The following is a 13,321-nucleotide window of genomic DNA, read 5'->3' as shown; positions in this document are numbered from 1 at the left end:
AGAGATTCTGGTTAATGCTGTACTCATTGTACACTGGCGAAAACTCAACATCTTGGTTAAGCTTTTCAAGCTTCAGGGCTTTCATCCCAAAGAAACCCAACTGAAATTTAATGTTGTTAGGATTGTGGGTTCTTTTGCTGTTTGCTCCCAAGGGAAAATGGAACTCTCCAAAACAGTTTCCTGCAGAAAAATTCCAACTCTGCAGAAATTGCTTTTGTCTACCCAAAAGAGCTATTTCAGTGGAGAACTCCTGGCCAGCTCTGAAGCTCAGTTATTTAGGGGCGAGCTTATGTAGAGATGTCAGCTGTGTTGCCAACTATTAGCTAAGTTAGCTGTAGAACTTGATCTCTCACATATTTATCTTTAATAGAAACAGAGCCATCAGTGGCCTGTGCTGGTTATTTGTGTTTCAGATAACTGCCTGCCCTCAGTTTGGGGAAACCATCATTGTTTCCTTATGCCCAAGGAATGACTTCTTTAGAGCAATAGCATCTCCATCTAATAGCTAAATAGCCTTGGTGCACGGCAGTCTCCAGCTAGAAGAAAAGCCAGAGCAAAGCTTCCATCCAAGGCGATGCCAGCCAGACGCAGGGCATCCTGCTATAGCACAGTGTTGGGTTTATCCTTGACCCAAGGAAGGAGGTCCCAGTTCAACTGCCATTGAACGTAAGAAGCTTCTTATGGCTAAAAAGTAACCCTGTGCCAAAACCTGAGAACGTCTTCTATGCTTTCTGTAGAAGTCTTGGAGCCAGCTCTCTTAGCAAGTCTGGGTCGGGTGCCAAGAAGGCTCTGCTAAAAGAAACCAAGCAGCTCATGAATGATTTGTTTAAACAACAAATGCCCTCCCTGGCATATAGAGCTGTTAGCTTTCCACTCCTTTCCAAGGCTGCTGCAGCATAAATATCCCTAGCACACGGCTCTGCATCATGTTTCCAAGCTCTCTTGCTCGCTCTGTGGCGTCCTGGGGTCTGAACATCCATCCAAGCATCTCTGTCTCTCCTACAGATCCAGGCTTCGGCTCTGCTGGCCAACCCACTTTTGTGGATTTTCACCTTCCTGCTAGAATTATGCTTCTCTAGGAGCTCTCCTAGAGCAAAAAACCCAGTCTAGGAAAACGCTTCCTTTAAGGTTCCTCTTAAAGTTTTGAGGGACCCATGGCTTTCTCGAGGCACTCGGCATTCCCTTGGCTGTGGTGTGCTCCATGTTGCTCTTCTCATGGTTCTCAGTGTTCCCAAAGAGACAGTCCAGGTTAAAATTACCCTTGATGTAATGTCTTGGAGTCTTTTGATGCTGCATATGGAAGGCAGCTGTCAATTAGCAGCTGAAAAAATAGCCTGCAGTGCTAATGAGAGCAAATCTAATAGAGACCTCTTCTAAATTGTTTCCATCCATTTTTCAGGGCTTTTAATTGCTGTCATATTAGAAGGATGCCAGAAGGAAAACACGAGGGAAAAGCCCCATTCAGAGGTAGGTTCCTCTCTGCCAGGACTGGCTCGGAGGCAGCCTTCTTCCCTGAGTTTCATTTACAGGAGCTTCTCAACTCTTTTCTAAAGCTGCATTTAGCCCTGGGTCCTGGCCAGCTCCTGCAATCTCATTTCCCTGGCACTGAGGATGGGAAGAGGGCCCTTGGTTTTGTACCAAGCACTGCAGCCATACCAAAGGCTGGGGATGGATGCTACCTCCCAGCCACCTGCTGTGCTGCATTGTGACTCTTTTATTTTGAAAGGCATGTAGTTAAACAGGGGATATTAGCTACTGGAAAAGCAACAGCAAAATATGCAGTGTTTTTAAATTCTTACCAAATAAAGGCTAATTCTTGGTAAGATGAGGTATCTTGGCCCTACAGCCAAGATGCTGCAGACAGAAAGCAAAAGAAAAACAAGGCAATGAATGAAACACAGAGAGGGCAACACAAACAAGAAAGCAATGTGATCTGTGAAACTATTATAATATAATCTCTCCGTGTACACATACATACAAGCTACCCACTTCAGGCCATGGATATACCCCAGACCTGCTTGGAATTATGTTATATATAATTATGTTGCCCCAAAAGCAACTCCTCTTGGCTTTGCAGTGATGCTTGGCCCACCAGCATGGTCCCAAATAGGAGATAATGCACCAAGCGTGTCTTTAATAACCTCGGGACAAGTAGCAGCTTTGCAAAACAAACTTCCCCCAGCTGCACCCACCTGGACAGCAGCCCACTCAGCTGCATCCCATGCTGGCCTCTCCTTCTGGACCCAGCTTCACAAATCTGGGCCAGATCAGGACAACCCGTCCATGACCCTGATGCGGGGACCTGGGGATTGGGGCAGAGTGGATGATGATGCTCGGCACAGCCAAGGGTCATATCCTGCAGCCTTGGAAATCTGGTCTGGGCGTCTCTGCCTGGCTGCCAAGCTCAAGAGCAAAGGGAGAGGGGAGGAGAAAAGCAAATGACCTCGATGCTCCCCAGAACCACCTTTACCCTCTCCTCTGCCCTCTCTGGAGCCTTTTCCAGTGTCCACACACTGCTGACTCTCAGCTCAGGTGTGAAACATCCCCTCTGGAACTCCTGCAGTTATTTCATCACAAATCCTCCCAAGACGAAACCCTTTATCCCCCCCAGATTCCTGGAATACCAAACACTTGGAATGACCTGGAGCATTCCCCTCGTCCATCCATCTATCTGTCCCGCACAGAGCTCACCCAGACCATCTGCAAGGTTGTGATCCCCAGCACTGCTGAAAGCACATGTGTGTGTGTGTGTGTGCATGGGAGATGATGGGTCCAGGCAGCCTGAGCGCCAAGCCAGCCATCTGCTTCACAGAATGCCACATGTGCTCACTGTTTTTAAAAGGGAATGGAGACCCCTCGTGAGATAACGGTTTGCAAAGTCCTCCAAAGTCGGCCCTGAAGAGCTGCAGCTCTCTGGTTGTTGGGGCAGGAAGGTAAATGAGGCAGAAAGCTGCACAGCTGGACACATAAAATGGGGCTGTTTGCAGCTTTCCAGTGGTGCAGGGCAGACATAGCCCAAGATGAGAAGGAAAGACTTTCTTTATACCAAGGAGAAGCAGTAGATATAACTTCAGGGAGAGGGACAGGGCCTGGGGATACCAAGTTGTCACAGTGTCCCCAGCTGCTCTTCATCCAGACCCAGCCTTCCCAAACACCTTCACTCTCAATGCCTTTATGAGCTGGCATAACCCACTGCTTGCTGACACCCAGAGCATGTCTCAGCTGCGACCAGCTCCCTCTAACAGCCCTTCCATGACAGCTCTTCCATGCTGGAAGGTTGCTATCATGCCCCTCTGCCTGCTGTCCTGGCCTGGACTAAACACAACCATCTCTTGTAGATCACGGCTTCCCAGCCTCTTGTCTCCAAGTTGTCCTCATCTGTGTTTTTGCACACTGAGAGGAAGCACGTGGGCTCCTGGCAGGCTTACTGGGGCCATGACCATCCCATGGCCATTGCAAGCCCAGACATTCCTGAGACGTCTGGGGGCCTGACACAAGGCAGGGCAATTGCACAATGATTGGGAGAGGCAGAAGCAATGATGCTTTTTCATTTCTACACAAGCACACACCCATTTTCTCACTTTCCCTCTGGGACATTTCCAACCCACGTCTGAATCAGCCCCGGGCTTGGACTAATCCTAACACTCAGCTGCAGACTGAGCTCATAAGGACTTCATAATTTGCTGGCAAGCCTTGAAGAACAGGCAACTGTGTTGGAAACAAGCGAGGCAACACCAGTCCCCTGCAAAAAGATGGGGAGGCAGATGGGTTGTGAGGCATGGTGAGGGTGGGCTGGGCGACCTACCTCTTGGCCATGCAATTGGGGCATCAGCAGGTCACAGGTGCTAGCCACAATTGCCACCACCTGAGCACGACCTTCTCCAGGAGGTTCCTGCCCCACTCTTGTTTCTCTCTGTTTTGAAAGTCTCCCTTCCTCTGCCTTTTAAAACTATTCTCTGAGCTCTGATATGTGCTCAAGGTCAGCCTCAGGTATTTTCAGAGGTGATGGAGAAGACTGTGAAAAGAACTGCCAGTGGCTTAAGCCCTTGGCAAAAAATATGGTGTGTTGGAGAGATGTCTGCAAGGGGAGTGGGGCTCATGGTGAGATGGCTGTGCTGTGATTTCAGGCACACCGTGTCCATCCCTCCACCCATCCTCCAGGCTGACACCTCCACAGGTGTTAAAGACATCAGCTGGCCACCCTCCTGCTGGTGTTTTTCCATCTGCCTGCTCTTGACAGCTCGTATTTTTCAAGCCGTAGGATGGGTGTGTAGAGCAATAGGGCAGTGCCTGAGGATGGAGGATGGAGGGCAATGAGAGCTGAGTAATCCACAGCTCAGGGAGCATGTAAACAATTGTTTACAGAGTGGATAGGGCAAGGGGGAATGGATTTAAACTGAGACAGGGGAGGTTTAGGTTGGATATTAGGAGGAAGTTTTTCACAGAGAGAGTGGTGAGGCACTGGAACAGGTTGCCCAAGGAGGCTGTGGATGCCCCATCCCTGCAGGCATTCAAGGCCAGGCTGGATGTGGCTCTGGGCAGCCTGGTCTGCTGGTTGGTGACCCTGCACATAGCAGGGGGTTGGAACTGGATGATCATTGTGGTCCTTTTCAACCCAGGCCATTCTGTGATTCTATTCTAAGATTCAATTCACATAGTGCTGAGATTTTGGGGTGCTTGCCTCTCAGTGGGATGCATTAGGATCACTGCAAAGCCCCTGCTGCACCCATGGATCTGCACAATGCTCAGCCAGGAGCCAGACATAAGCTAGGAGGTAAACAGCTGCAGCTGGGAGAAGAAACACAGTGAGCCCTCCAGGTTTATGTCAGTGAATCAGAACAACAAAGTGATGGCTTCCAAGAAACCTCCCTTTAACCTGCAATTGGAAATGCTTTCCATGCCTTTGTTGCTCGACAGCACACCAGCATTCTCCAAGGGGAATGGTTTTGTTTCTGTGATCAGTGTGTATCAACAGCTTTGCTGCTGCTGCTGATCCTGGGGGTTTTTAATCCAAAAGCAACGAAAGCTCCAAATATGCCCAAGATGAAGGTCTGGTCTCACCTGCTCCATGGATGTGAACTGGCACAACAAGCTGCTGGCTTGTTGGATCTTTTATAGACAGCTCTATTAACGAAGGAGCGGGGAAAAATGATAAATGACACCTGGAGTTAGCCAGGGTAGATTACTCACAGGCACTGATCTCGAAAATAAATTCCAGCTAAATTCTTTAGAAACTTTAAGGAGGGGGAGAGTGGAGGTGAAACGAATCAGTCAGCCCTTCAAATGTGCACTCCCAGACCTTCCAGCCTTCATCCAGCAGAAGTAAAATCACTCCTGTGCATCCTCTGGCATAGTGCAGGATGCAGCAGGTGAGATGTCAGCAGCCAAACTCCATCCCATGCATGGACATCCAAAGGCCAGCAAAGCTCACAAGTTCAACTTGCAGCCGGTTCCACTTGGACAGAGGGTAGGACTTCAAAAATCCAGCTCTGGAAATGTGTTTAATCAAGATAAATCTTAATTAAAGCTGTCTGGAAGGCTTTTTTTTTTTTTTTTCCCCCCCTACAATTCTCTTCTCACGCAAAACAGAGCTTCAGTCAGTGTGGAGGATTATGAGGAATTTTAGAAACAGGGTGGATGCTGTTGTCGAAAAATGCCTTCTTCAAACAAATGCTCCTTCGGGGACTTTGAAGTGGTTGAGCTATTTATTCATTTGACTGTCAATGAAGCACTTTCACAGAAAGCTGCTCTAGAAATGGAGCCTTTCCAGGCGTGGTGGGGTGATGGATTGCTGTTCTGTATGGAAATCAGTTAAAATTTTTCAGCCTTCTATTCAAACGGGAGACTTCTATCACTGGCACAGCAGTTGATCAATTCACCATCGTGCTTTAAACTCAACAACCTCCAGTAACCTAATAAAGATATATTTTAAGTCTATATGACCGGTTATATGTAATTTAACAAATATATTCCTCCTGTGCCTTCGCCTTACGTTACACAGAGGGCATTTTAACAGTTTGAGTGATGTTGCTTTTATGATGCACAAGTCATTTTACTGAACAGCATGACAGAAGTTTGCTCAGGCAGGAATTTCATTAACTTCAGGGTCCTTGTTGCACTTAGTGGCATTGCTCTTGGCATGCAAGAATAATGGGTTCCAGGGCTTGAAATCTCCATTATTTTCCATCCAGTTTATTTAAAAACCATTGGGTGGATTACAAAAGGCTGCTAAACAATGATTATTTGTTGCTGTGCCCAGAAGTTTGGCATCGCAGGGTTCCCTGCAAATGCTTTGGGGTGCTGCAGAAGGAAATGCACGCTGTAAAACAGTTCCTAATCATCATGTTCTTTATTTTTTGCTCTCGTAGGTTGAAATGTGGCTGCACCTCTGCCCCTTCTATTCTTTCAGTAGATGGGAACTGAACTCCAAACTGCCTTGGGCACTTGGAGTTGTGTCTTCGTGGCCAAAGCAAGGAGGTTGGCTGCAGTGACGTGCAGCTTGTAAAAGCTCCCTGCTGTAGCAATGTCAACTTTGAGGCACACGGAGCAACCCAAGGCAGCCAACACACACCTATTTGTGCAGCAAGCATTAAAAAACAGACCCACCTTTGCCAGATCTGCTCCCAGACCATGGCCATCTCAGCGTGTTTATGGGTGAGTGATGAATGGTGCCTTGTCGTGGCCGTGTAGCCAGAGCCCACAGCCTGGCTCTGCTTTGCTTGCCAGCCTTTTTATGGGTCCCCGATCCACAGTTAGTGTAAATTAGACAAGACTCCAAAATAAATAGGCTCCTTCTGTGCTCGTGAGCAGGTCGTGCACGTGGGGAATGCCACGTACTGTAAATAAATGGCTAATAAAAGCGCAGTGTTCTGACAGAATAAATAGCTTTGTGGCTTAAATTAAATAGCTACGCCAACAGCCAGCGAACTGTGGAGCTGCTGGGTCCATACCAAAATACCTTCCTGAGCAGGGCTCCAGCAGGGTCCCATCCTGAGCAGCACTGCTGCTGTGTGCCCCCCAGCTCACATCCCAGCCCTCTGAATGGGACAGGTTGTAGAATCATAGAATGGCCTGGGTTAAAAAGGACCACAGTGATCATCCAGTTTGGCAAATGGGCCAAGGTTTGACAGGCATGATAATGCCAGGCTGGTAGGTACCAGTGTGGCAAAACTAACTAACTAGGCTAATATGGAGAAAAAAACCATTCACAGTGATACTGGCATTCAAAGAAGGTGGAAATGATTTGGTAATAATTTGCTAATATTACACTTTCTTTTCATTCAGCTTCCACTTGTGGTCATTAAATAAATGTCACAGGAACTTTGGAGGTGGTAAGTAATCAGAGCAGCTGGGAGAGCTGAAACAACTGCAAGGGCAAGAAAAATATTTTGCAAAGGAAACTTCACTGAACTCTTCCACAGAAGACAAAAGAGGTGAAAAGGAGCAACTTTCTGTTTCATTTTGAATGGAGATTTTTCCGCTCTCATTGCATTCCGGAAGACAAAAAAAAAAAAAAAAAGAAAAAGAAAAAATGTCAGCAGAGATGCTTTCATCAGAAGGTAATTCTGCTTGAGATGTCTGGCAGGCGAAGCAAAGCTTTCATTGCTCTGCTCTCCCCTCTGGGGCTGGGATGGGTCACCTTTTCCAACATGAGTGCTGGGATGGAGATAGCTGGTTTTCCAAGGACGTTGGCATTGGGGTGCCCTTGAGGCCCGGCCCTTTCTGCTGGGGTTGTGCAATGCTTCGTTTTGGCTTACAGGCAGAACTAAAAGCAGAACGTAGGGATCTCATTTATAGTCAGCCTGGAACCCATTTGAGGAATACTGATCAAACAGCGATGTTATGAGTTGCACTCTTGCCTGCTGTTGTTGTCATAAACTCACACGGTTCCTCATTTATGGAGTGTGCATGTCTCTTTTTATAGCCTGGGAATTGTTTTAATGCTGAATGCTATTGTTCCAGTCTTCTAACCAACTTGCCTTTATTGATTACTATGCTCCTTTTAGATTTGAAGTCCCAACTCATGCTAGAAGCCCCTCTCCCCACACCACTTCCCCATTAGTGATATCAAACCAGTCGTTTCCAGCAGAGCACAGACCCCACGTCAGCACTCCCCAAATCCTGCAGACCCATCAGGCCAATCAAGACATGATTAAGAAGTCACAGAACCCACAGTGAGAGGAGTAAACCAGTGTGGACAATGGCGATGCTAATTGCCTGGCGAGCCTGAAATCAGCACTTCGAGGATCTTTTCCAGCTGGTTATGCCCAGCCTTATCCTTCCCAACACAGAGGCAAATTTGCAACATGATTATGGTGGCTGCATCTCTCGGCCCTATGCCAACTCGCTGCAAGCTGCTCCTGTTGGATGTCCCACAGTACCAGTGGATTCATGTGCATCTAGCAATGGGAAACCCACCCTTACACAGACCTAGATGTAACCTCTTTCTAATCCCTTTTTGCCTCATGCACCTCTTTTGACAATGCTTACTCCCTATATGAATGCTGTGAGAGCATCCTTGCCGTATCTCTGGCTCCTGATGCCCAAACCCCGTTGCACAGCATTACCATCCAACCTGTGCACACCTATCTGCTCTTTGGTACTGCCTTCTCCATTTGCTCTCCTCTGTCTTTTCTTTTCTTAGAAAGCTTCATTTTACGTGAAATCACCAAATATCACAAAATATCTATAGGAATGTATGAAGCTTGTCATAAAACCCAAACCTCCCTAACGAAAAACTTCTGCTAGGAGAAGCAAACTCTGTTTCATGTTGAGAGGTCCCAGGCTCACTATTTGGCAAAAAAGACTGCAGGATGAGGCTCTGCAGGACTCTTGCTTTTACCTGCTGTTTCCTGGGGAGCCAGGAAGATGTCCTGCATGGGATGGGAGGGGAGTGCTGGGGGCATCCTCTCATCCTGGCAGAGGAAGTGATGCATGGAGAGGTAGGACAGGACCTCTCCGTCGCAGAGACTTGGATGAAAAGCCTGCTCTGTGAAATATTTATTGTGTGACATGTCTGGCGGAGTTAGATTTCTGTCACCAAGCTTTTTTCCTCTTGCTTTGTATCCATCTCACTTCCTTTTCAGACCCGCCTTGTTCCAGCATTTATGGAAAGTATGTGGCAACAGACCAGAAGAGCTAATTTTTCCCGTTCTTGTTTCAAGAAGTGCTTCCTCTGCAGTCCTACCTACAAAGACTCAGGGAAAATCAGGATAGAAAGGACCTGTTGGTTTGCTTTCTGTGCCCCTGCCAAGGTGAAAGCTTCCCATGCAATGCAGTCCTCAGTGCGTCAGCTCTTCCAGGTTTAAATGATGCAGGTGTCTTGCTGAGATGAAACCTTCATTTCATCTGTGAGGGATGAGAGGCCTTTGTATTATGTGTGGACCTCAAAGTGGCCCAGTTGGAAGGCAAGGTGAGCACCAGTCCTGTTTGGACTTCTGGTCTGGTGTAGTTCAAGTTTGAGCTTTCCCCTTACCTGCTCCTGTGCTTGCATCCCTGGTTGTAATGACCTGAGAGTATCCCCTTGCTACATGCATATACCAAACACAGCAAGAAGGGCTGGCCTGTTTAAAACCACTTCTAAACACAAGATTAAAGCCTCTGTGTCTGCTGACCAGAGGGTCTGCTTCCAGACTGAGCACCATGCAGCTGCATTAACAAGGTGGAAATGCACCCACCTGCATGCAGCAAGTGCAGCGCAAGGCATTTGCTGACTGTGATTGGAATCCTGCTTCGTTGGCTTCTCATCTGCTGAGCTTTTCAAGTGAATATGGTGCAAATGCTCAGAAGGGAGAAATGCTGATGATGAAAACAGACAGCAAGATGCAGCAGGATGTCAGCATTGCACACTCGTGCTACTTCAACACCCAAAGGTCCCCAGGGCTAGATACAATGATGTCCACAGCTTCTGGGAGTCATGGTGCCACTTCTGGCTGGTGGATCCTGCCAACAAGATGCAGCTCTGAGCTGATCCTCAGAATCCAAAGAGCAAACGAGCACCACATTTCCACTCGTAGGCCCACATAGTCAGGTCTGAAGGGATGCTCTGGAGGGTCCCCACATCATGAGCAAATCCTCAGCCACATATGTGGGGCCACATCTGGATGTGAACCAGCTGTTGGCAGCCTGAGCCACAACACACAAAGAGGCTTTGAGTCATAGAGAGGAAAGCCCGGGAGCTGGTTGCAAGCATTGGGGCCGTGAAATCTGATTCTGTTGGATGTTATGGGTGAGGAACCTTGAACATCATGGACAGGTGGCCGGGGTTTGGGAAGGGGCTGTAACAAGGCATCGTGGACACAAGATCCTCTTTGTTAGGATGCTGCTGAAGGAGAAGTGACTGTGTGAGAGGTTTCGGCACAGCTGCCTGAACTCCTTACCTCCCGCAGATCAAAGCCTGCCTTTCTATTGTGTCTTTTATTACGCTCTCCAAAATGCTCTCCTGCCATCCCACTGGGTTCATAGGGAGAACAGGTGTTTTTAACAGGAGATTAATAGTTTTAAAAGCGTGCCCTGGGAGGCATGGCAATGCATCACGCTCCTGTTGGGATGTGGGATGCTGAACCTGGCAGGGAGGTTCATACCAGAGCATCTCCCATGCTGGTACAGGATGCTCGTCCCACCTCACATAGATGATGATGTGGGGTTGCTTTAGGCAGAGCCTGAGCTGAGTTTAGAGGCTGGCCAAGCACAGGCCAGGTTGTCAACAAAGGCACTGAGGAGCTCCCCAAGCTCCAAGTGCCAGCGACACCCCTGGGGTGCCCCATGCATCCCATCCTGCTGGTAAGGGTAGGAGAGGCACTGCTGGGGGGCTCCTGCACAGGGATGGTTTGTAGGAGTCAAGTGCCCCACTCCATCACTCAAATGCCTCGTGTTGGGCAAGGGATCCCCCTGCATCCCCCCAGATTTCCCCTTTTGCACTGGAGATCCTCCTGTCCATCCCCTCAAACCCCCTCTGCTGGACCAGGGATTTCCTCTTTTCCTTTCCTCAAAACCTGGAGGATTTCTAAGCAAGTGAGTTGAGTGGTGGATGGTGGAGAGATGTTATGTTGTTCAAAGATACCGAATGTCTTCACCGTAGAGGACTGAAGTATGTGGAGAGCAAGAATTGCTGGCTCAGGAGCCAGGGTTATTTGGAAGGGGACAGAAACTTGGCTGAGGATCCCGTGGAACAAAGCAAAAACAGGAAAATGCATAGACATGCCTCGAGAGTCATAAAAACAAAGTTTAGGTTAAGTACACACGGGGTCTCCTTTTCCCTTTGCAGGTTAAGAAAGGGCAGCCTGTGCCTGCAGAGCTGCTGGCAGAAGCAATTGCTCCACTTTTTCCTTGCCCATACTTGAGAATAGTGGGAAGAATAGAGTGGGGTCCCCTTTTTGTCCCCCCTCAGCTCCCCAGCAGCTCTGGTTTAGGCACGTTCCTTTGATTATAATGCCATGCCTGCACATTGCTGTAAACACCTGTCTACAAAGCGCCATGTGATGCAAAGCAGCACCTTAAATTCACAATGTCCTGTGAAAATGAAACAATATTGGGGGTTTTTTTTGGGGGGGGAAGAAAATTAATGATTGGGAAAAAGAATTTCTTAGCAGTGTTCCCAGTCTTGGGGATACCCTCAGATGCTTCTGCCTCAATGCCAGAGCAGAGGACTCTGCATCTTTGTGTCAGGGCATTCCCAAGGCAGGGCTGAGCTGTTTGGGTTGGCTGCAATATTACAAGAGGGTAAAGTGGTTGTAAGCACTCGGAAAAGGGTTGGGTGTAGGAAATGGCCTCCTCTGGGCACATCAGCCACTCGCTGCTTCCTCTCCACCCCGCACAGCCCATAAAAACAAGGTGTTTGTCCTCTTTGATGGCAGCGGGTAGCATCAAGCAGGCTTTGATGTCATGGAAGGAAATAATGTATTTAGGCACAGCCCTCGCTCGGGTCAGACACAGCTAATATAAATCAGGGTACTGAGGAGATGGGGAAGGGCGTGGAGAAGTTCAACTTGACCCTTTACCACCGTTTTCTTTAACTTTCACATTAAATTAACTTCCCTATTGTTCCGTATCGCTGTGTTACATCTTATTTTTTCCCATCAGCATTCTTTTGTTCCCCTGAAAAGCTTTTGAACAAGATGAGAAAGGGAAACCTTTAGTCATCAGCACTGCAGTGCGTGCCTTCGGATCCCAGACAGCACACGAAAGCGGCAGGGGAAAAACAGAGCTGCCACAACACCCCTGGCAATCGCTCTTGGAAATGGCCTGAGCCTCCTTTGAAAACAACCTATAGCTCCTTTGGATGCTCAGTACTGCAGAACTCGAACCCATTTCCACCACTGCATTAAGATTCATAGTGGGCGTAAATGAGTTTCTGAGATTTTCGCGCCGTCGTCGCCATAAGGAGCTGAATAAAAATCACATTAAATATACTTTATACTTCTGCAACAGCTGGCAGTCAAGTCTTAAAGTGCTTTCCAATCCCACGGGCCAAGAGCACAACCACGATCCTTTCAAGCCAAAGAGATTTCCCATTAATTTAACCTGTCCAGATTTGCCAGGAGCCAGATTTTTAGTGCTTAGATCAAAGAGAAGCTCCCCAAAAAAGCAGATGAGCCTGTGACTGACCACTGGGCTGACCCATCTCGGTCACGGTCTGGAGATACAAAATGGTGCCCACCAAGACATCAGTTGATATGGGAGGGGACAGCCTGTGGGATCTGGGATTTATAGATGGATCCTGCTGGAGCTGAGATGGAGATTGGGATGTATGGGCTCTCCAGAGGGCAAGGCGAATGAGGAGGGTTGTTCAGCCCAGAGAAGAGGAGGTGATGTGAAAAGTGTAAAAGATGCAAAAACAAAAAAATCACATTCCCCTTTTGCACGTTTCCTTTCCAGAAATGCTATTGCATCTTCATGCAGCTGCTGAAAAGCTGGAGCAGAGAGAGAAGCAGCATTGCAGGTGTGCAACAGGGCAGGTTTGGGCCGGATTTGTATTTTTCCATGAAATATTTCACTTCCAGAGGCTGTTCTTCATTGGGTGGAAGCTGTCCCAGCATGGCTGCGGGGTATGGGAGAGGTGGTAAAGAGGAGGGTGAAGAGCAAGCAGAGAGAAAGAGGGCAGAAAAAAAAAAAACAAGAAAAGGAGAGGAAAGGGGCATTTCTAGCTATATTGCTTGCATGGAATCTGTGGTTCTGGTGGTTTTGGGAAGCTCAGCTAAGAGCATCAGAAAGCAGAACCTTCTCCCTTGACCCAAAAGCTTAATTAAAGACTGTAAAAAATAATATATATAAAGGTGCCTGGCTGCCCCAAAACAGAACAGAGATTCTGGCATGCTGGGGA

General features: G+C 48.0%; 2 long non-coding RNA genes across 13 annotated transcripts in view; one reads left to right on the top strand and one right to left on the bottom strand.

Moving 5' to 3' along the window:
• The window catches only part of LOC116235995 (uncharacterized), an 87,685-nt gene extending 75,426 nt beyond the window's left edge, over nt 1-12,259 (top strand). For 11 of the 12 annotated variants that reach the window (XR_016468482.1, XR_016468488.1, XR_016468480.1 and 8 more), the window contains 3 exons: nt 1,400-1,467; nt 6,369-6,654; nt 7,285-12,259. This is a non-coding gene — a long non-coding RNA (uncharacterized LOC116235995). The remainder of the gene's footprint in view (nt 1-1,399; nt 1,468-6,368; nt 6,655-7,284) is intronic. The other variant, XR_016468487.1, reaches the window with a different exon arrangement.
• Nucleotides 616-2,510, bottom strand: LOC149917322 (uncharacterized). Its single transcript, XR_016468491.1, has 3 exons — nt 2,444-2,510; nt 2,193-2,302; nt 616-789 (listed from the first exon to the last, which is right to left on the bottom strand). It is a non-coding gene; the product is annotated as an uncharacterized LOC149917322 (long non-coding RNA).
• Nucleotides 12,260-13,321: the final 1,062 nt, after the last annotated feature.

Source organism: Phasianus colchicus, chromosome 7 (genome assembly GCF_987193195.1).
Source record: "Phasianus colchicus chromosome 7, bPhaCol1.hap1.1, whole genome shotgun sequence".
Classification (NCBI taxonomy): domain Eukaryota; kingdom Metazoa; phylum Chordata; class Aves; order Galliformes; family Phasianidae; genus Phasianus; species Phasianus colchicus.
The sequence above is the reverse complement of the archived record's forward strand: the minus strand, read 5'-3'. Positions and strand labels throughout refer to the sequence as shown.